The 7181-nt window shown below is 45.1% G+C and overlaps 1 long non-coding RNA gene across 1 annotated transcript; it reads left to right on the forward strand.

Moving 5' to 3' along the window:
* Nucleotides 1-3098: 3098 nt before the first annotated feature.
* Nucleotides 3099-4754, forward strand: LOC124698771. The gene is made up of 3 exons (XR_007001109.1): nucleotides 3099-4052; nucleotides 4180-4402; nucleotides 4519-4754. It is a non-coding gene; the product is annotated as an uncharacterized LOC124698771 (long non-coding RNA).
* Nucleotides 4755-7181: the final 2427 nt, after the last annotated feature.

Here is a 7181-nt window from a genome sequence, read left to right on the forward strand (position 1 = left end):
GATTTAGCACTTAAAAGAGAATGGCTTAGATTTAAAGAACCATGCAAAAAAAATCACAGGAGCGTAACTTCTATTTTGCACACTAAGGTCTGTCACATTGAAACCTCAGCCGTTTTGGTCGATAGACTTTAAAGAATCATACAGAAAATAATTAGGGAGAATTCACTATTTTGCACACAAAGATCTCTCACGATACCTCAACCGTTCTGATTAATGGACTTCAAAAGACACCGAATTAAAAGAGCCATGGGCAAAAAGTACGGAGGGTAACATCCATATACTAGCATATTTTATTTTGCACATAAAAGTCAGTCACGTTGATACCTCAACCGTCGTGATTGATGGACTTCAAACTGACAAAGGCCGCTGTCGAGATTGAAAGTTGATTTATACGTGTACAATACAAACTCCACTTTTATCTCAACAACTTATCGGCCATCGCTTCTAAAATAATCCAATATATATGCCTAAATAAGCCACGATTGGGGCAGGCTTTCTTTGATCAGCCATCACGTAATATCTTTGGACGCAGCTACATTCAGGTCAAGCTGATTTTAGCTTAACATCAGGTCAGACAAACTTTCCTTTTCCGTACGGTAGTTATCTATATCTATACCTAATAATAAAGGAGCTAAGGTTTCTGCCAAAATTTTCGTCCAACTTTTATTTGGACAGTTTTGCCCTCCCACTAAATCGCATAATACAGAGGGATGCCACCGTACCGGTTCAAGACAACAGGATCACAATCCGCTGGGGCGGAAGCACATCGTCCACCCATCGGCCATCCTCACCTGGAACCGCCTGTGTCCGGGTCCGGACGGGCTTCCCCCGGGCGGCGGTAGCGGTGAACTCAGAGGTGCATGTCCGCCGTGGAGAGCGGGCCGCGCACTGGAGTTCCCCCGCCGACGGTCGCTATCCGTGGCCTTTCATCCTCGCCTCGCCGGGAGCAAGCCGTACGAAGTGGGCCTCCGCCCAATGGATTTGGTCCAAATCTCGCTTGAATCCGCCGCTGAAATCCAGTTCGGGAGAGAGCACGGGAGAGGAAGAAGAGCAGAAGCCCATCCACCACAAAAAACTTAGGAAGTGGATCTATGTCCCACTTGATTTTGTAAAAATCTTGCTCAAATCCGCCGCCGGAATCCAGATCGAAGGAGCAGGGAGAGGAAAAAGAGGACATGCGAGGGGTCGAGGCTACTCCTGCATGTGCGCATCGCCGTGCAGGCGAGCCAATCGACGAGCTGCGTCATTGCTGCGGCACGCACGGAGCACATCGATGGGCAGACGAGAAGCGGCCTGCCTTGCGGCGAGCTGAATGACGAGAGTGCGTCGCTGGTTCACTTGAGCACGCAGCTAGCCGCCGAAGTGGCCGATTTGGCGATTGGGTCATGGCCTCGCCCAGCCCGCGTCATGGCGCAGTGGCCGATTGGGGCCTGGCCGAGTGGGAAGTGGCCGATTGAGGACAGCCAGCTGCCGGTGTGCCTCGCCGCCGCCCGCCGGAGCGGCGATGTAGACTTCTGTGGTCTGGCCGGGACGCGCGAAGGAGGTGCGGGACTGTGACCTGATGGACGATGGCCGGATGCGGTGTTTATTTTGGTCAGTACAGCAATACAGGCCCGGGTGAGAAGTGAGCTGACTGGAGTTTTCCATTTGGAAACTGCTGGGCGTCCCCCGGGGGATCTGATTCCCCAGCCCCCGGGTCCCCAGCCGTCGGATCAACCATTTTAACGGTTAGATTTGTATGTAGCAAAAAAAACATCTCCGGCAGCAAAAAATCACCCCTGCGAAGAAATGATCGAAGCAAAAAACGGTTCGTTCAGAAAAGAAACTAAAAAAGCTGGGCTCGCCGGAGACCTCGTCGGAGACCACGTAGCAAACATATTACGCAGATGTAGTAAAACCGTAAATAAATTGTAGCAATTTTTTTATTCATATGCTGCAAATCCTCTAAGACATCAACGGAGACATCGCCTGCAGCCAGCAGCAACGCCGTTCGAGGTTGCAGCAACTCCGTCCGATCAGGACAGCAACGCCAAAGCTGCTAGAGCACCGCCCTATGCCTATGGTAGCAAAAATCCACCCTCCGCCGGTAGCAATGCCAGACACTTTAAATAGCAAAAACGACCTCTGCAGGTAGCAACACCGCAGGCCTAAGGCAGCAAAACTCCTAACGAAGCAGAGGAGCGCGAGATGGAGGCAGCGCTGGTAGCATCGGTGGCGACCGCTTATAGCATCGACGCCCTCGGCTGATACCACCAGTGACAGCCACTAGTCTATACCTAATAATAAAGGAGTTAAGGTTTCTGCCAAAATTTTCGTCCAACTTTTCGTTGGACCGTTTTGCCCTCCCACCAAAACTCGTATTACCCACCAATGCCATTGTACCTGTTCGCATCCTTCATCCTCCCGTTTCGTCCGATTTCTGGACTGCGTGCCATGGTCATCCTCAACTCCAATTCCACCCAATCTCCTCCTTTCATATACACAATCTCGTCAATCTATCCCTCCGTTCCACTTCTTTCTTCCTTCCTCTCGTTTTTTGAGTGGAATCGGCTCCTCAAATCGAGGCGACGCCGGTGCGGCGGTGCCCTCGATTTCGATTGGAATCGCATCCTCAAATTGGGGCGGCGCCGGTGCCCGATGTTGTGTTTTCTATGAGAGCCTTGCCCTGGAGCTTGAGTCCACGCTGCCCGTTCGCGTCGATCCCTAAATTCGCTGCCAACTCCACTCCTGCCCAACCCCTAAATCCGCATCCGTGCCCAGCTACATGAGAGCCACCAGCAGCTCCGGTGCAATGGCCGGACAGCAGCAGCGTGCGGGTGCGCCCTTATCAGCATCGCTCGCGAGGCAACTGAGGCTCGTATGGATGGCGACGATAGGAGAAAAGGTGTTGTTTCCGGTGGCGGCGCACCCACGCTTTTGTGCACAGCTACATGAGAGCCACAAGCAGCTCCAGCACCAAGGCCGGCTAGCAGCAGCGCGTGGGGGCGCCCTAATCAGCATCGCCGGCCGCGGCCACGGCGGCGCCACAAGCAGCTCCGGCAAAGGCCGGCCAGCAGCAGCGCGCGGGCGCCCTCATCAGCATCGCCGGCCGCGGCCACGGCGGCGCCCGGCATGGTCCGACACTAAAGGAATTGGAATCCTGTGCCTCTTGCCATGCCTGCTCACGGAGGTTCTGCAATGCTAATCCTCCAGAGCTAATTGCACCTCTCTCTCTCTCTCTCTCTCTCTCTCTCTCTCTGCACCAAATCGTCCAGCGCTAATTGCGCCTCTCTCTCTCTCTGCAACAAATTAGCCAGTCGAATATGGTCAATCACAAGTGAGTATCTCTTTGATTGCCTGCTTTTCGTGGGATGAACAAGTTCTTTCTGAATTAAATAAACTAAAGGATTGTTTGCTAGACCTTTTTCGAGGGCATAAAATAAATCAGGTCTTCTGGTCCTGCCTTTGACATCTGGGCAGCAAATTTAGCTCTAATATTTGCCCCCAACAACTTGGTTCATGCGTGGATAAAAAATATTGTCTCTCTCTTTGTCTGTGAAGTCATCATATTATGATGTGATATTGGCTTTCTCTTTGGTCTGATTTATTAATGTGCAAATACGACTGCGAAAACATATACAATCCCTTGCCTCATTTGATAGATGAACTACATTGTAAATATGAAGCTATCAGACTACCAACAGAACCGGAAATTATTATGCTTGATTTCTTTTCTGGATTTTCTGACTTTTGAAGGCTCATTTCAAATACAGACATTATTGCAATTGACCTGGAGTTCTCTGTGACACGATCTATACTATTTTATTCCTATCTAGGCATCATTATACTTGATCTGGAAACTTCGATGCAGCATAGCAAGTATTTGAAGAATCTGATATGATATAAGAAGCTCATAAATCTGCGAAGGACCATTGAGGCGGTAAACCTAGAGGCCATCCATTTTCTATAGATGATAAAACCTCATAGTATACTATGCCTGCTGTCCATTGCTGAATGTTGTTAATGTTTGAAGCTCTGCTATGTTCCTTTGTACTGACAGCATGCCATTGAAGGTGAGTTTGGTCTAATGGCGTTTAAACTGAACTGTATAATGTCTGACTAATTGTGTAGGTGTCTGCTTATAGTTTTACTGCTTGAGACTATAAATCCATTTGTTTTTTTTTTCTATTTCTTTTTCAGGTGTTTGTAAAGAATCAGAAGTCAAGGGTGTACTCCAAACGTTTCCAAGTCAAGCTCAAAAGAAGGCGATGTAAGTTTGATCAATCCCGTGACATGGTGAATTTGGCACTACAGTCATAAGATGGCATTGTTTTGGATGGACTGCTTTCTTTGGTACACTTGTTGCAGAGGGTAAGGCTGAATACAGGGCCAGGTTGAGGCTCAGCGACCAGGACAAGAACAGGTACAACACACCTAAGTACTGCTTTGTTGTGCGATTCATATCCGTCACTCTTACATGTCTTTGTTGAACTCCTACCGACTGCTCTCCTCCCGCTTCTGTTTTTTTTGGGTTCTCAGATCTTCAATTTGGTGCTCCTCCACGCTCCTCTTTTGATTAGATTTTCCAGTGCGGTAATTGGATCAAGTTCAGAACATCTACAGTATGTCTATGGAAATATGGATTTGTCTGTTAAGATTTTAGTAGAGGGATTTGTGTTAAGATTTTAGTAGAGTAATTGGATCTGAAGTTCACAACCTATGTAATGTACTGATGCGTTGGTTATGTACGAAATACAATGTTCAGTCAAGATCTAGCCAAACATAGCAACCATTTGCCAACCTAGGTTCTCGAAACGAGTTGCTAAGCATTCCAGGTGTTGCTTGAATCACTTGCCGATTTAGGACCCCTGGTGGCCGTGTTGGGAAGAAAAATGAGGTGGCCGTATTGGGATGGAGTGGAGGGGAATTCTGGTGGATCTTGTGTGAGGGAAAGACTGAAGGGATAAGCGAGTAGTTGAGAGACGATTCAGTTCTTATGCCAGTGTGCACTTCTTTCGTGAAACCAACTGAACTCCATCTCCTCATGTTTGGTACGAAATGTGCTATTCAATATTCAGGGTGGTATTTTACTATTCAGTATTCAATAAGCAGAGTGGGTATTTGGGTCAGATTTTGTTTTTGGCATGACTGCATGAGTGAACTTAGACAAATATGCAACAAATCTGGCTCAGCAAAAGACTAGAGCTGCATTAATCATATAATAGTATGTTCTTTTCAGCTAAACACATTTTAATCCAGCGCTAATGAGCTGCATGAATATAGTACATATATATTGCAAGCATATTTCTAAATTGAGTGTATGCTGATGATATCTATATGAATTATATATCACAAAAACCAGGAACTTTTTATTGTGCAAATAAATGCAGTTGCATTTCCTTGTGCTTGGTAGTAGTCGCATAATATACTTCTTTTCCGGGAGGTAACCAAATATGCATTGTCGTTCATTGTTTTTATTTTTTGGTAACATAAAATATTTAGCTCTTTTGTTGTTTAAAAAATTGTAAATCTATCTTCGTAACAAATTTTCACCAATAACATACTATCCGCAAGGTATGTCTCAAAAAAGTTTCAATAAGATTAACTCACTCTGGTACCGGTATGGTTTACAAGTGTGCATGCGGTTTAAGATAACTTTGACAAAATATGAAAAATTATACTGTTGGAAACTTTTTAAAATATGAATAAAATGTTATACTTTTTTATTGAAACTATGTGCACGACTATTAAAATACACCGGAAGGAGTAACCCGTAGCAACGCACGGGCACTTTTGCTAGTTACTTCTTAAAATAGAAACCGGTAGGGACCACCGTCCCCGTATACCTGGAACCTCGCGGGCACGGACACAAAAAGATCTGGACGATTTCTTACCCTCCCACCAAGTAATCTCCTCCACCTTTCCATTCCGTCCTTTTTCTTCTCCATTGATCCCGTCTGCCGCTATTGATCCCTCCTCCCTTCTCTTCACCACTTATCAAAAACTGGAAGTAACATTCACCAGGTTTAGCGGGAAGATCTGTTGGAAGAAACATCCCTGATTCGGCCAACGAATTTTGCTGGTGGGCTAGATTTCCTGGAAGAAGAAGACATCCCACGGTTTTCGTTGGGCAAGATTTGCTCAAAAGAGAAGACATCCCCCATTTCGTAATAAAACATCTTGCAGGAACTTCTGAAGAAACCACATCCAGTGCAGGATCTGCTGAGAGATAACAACATCTATGATAAGGTACGGGAGGAAAACAGATCCCGGTTGACAGCATGTTTTGTGAATAACATCCAGTTTTTTTACTAACCCAGAAATACTTTTTCCAGCTACTAGCAGATCTGTTCAATAAATCACATCCAGTACACGATCTGCTGAAGAAAACACACCCAGTACATGATCTGCTAAGAAGCAAACATCTATGATAAGGTACTGGAAGAAAACATACCCCGTTTCACTGCATGTTTTGTGAATAACATCCAGATTTCTCACTAAATGCCCTTTTCCATCTTCTAGCAGATCTATTCAATTTAAAATACATTCAGAAACTATCTCCATGAAGAAAACAAACTACTACCTGACCGCTGCATGACATCTTGCTAAATCTGTTGAGAGAAAAGAAGAAAAAAGCAGGCTTGCACTGAAAAGAGGTACAAAAACCAATTCCATTTGCAGTAGAATTATAGCATCAGACTTTCCCTCGGTACTAACATCCAAGAAAAGACGGAGTTGCATATCAAAATAGTAGGGATAATCTGTAGATAGTATATAGGATTGAAATTAACATCCATGATTACAGTACCCACAAATCTAGCCTATCCAGTAACTCTGTCTCCGGGATTCACTAAAAGAAGCTTACATCATAATGTTGCTACATGATTCACCGCTTTGTGTACCCTGTCTTTTTCATGAAACTTAGATGCAGTCTCTTGTTCATCTGTGAATCTTGTTGCAACAAAACATGGACCTGCACTTAGGAAAGTTAAAAATTAGAAGATGAACTAATACAACATCCGTATACAGAAGTAAGAACATAAGTTTCTTCATATTATGTACTATTTTTCAGAGTTGCACGAACTGAAGAAAGTATGTGATGCGAAACATATTGTTAACATTTTGGTGCTCAATTTTGCATAGAAATTTTGGTCAACATGCTGAGGGGTTTTGAGTATTGGTTTGGCATTGATCATAATGAA

Source organism: Lolium rigidum, chromosome 3, assembly GCF_022539505.1.
Source record: "Lolium rigidum isolate FL_2022 chromosome 3, APGP_CSIRO_Lrig_0.1, whole genome shotgun sequence".
Lineage (NCBI taxonomy): Eukaryota > Viridiplantae > Streptophyta > Magnoliopsida > Poales > Poaceae > Lolium > Lolium rigidum.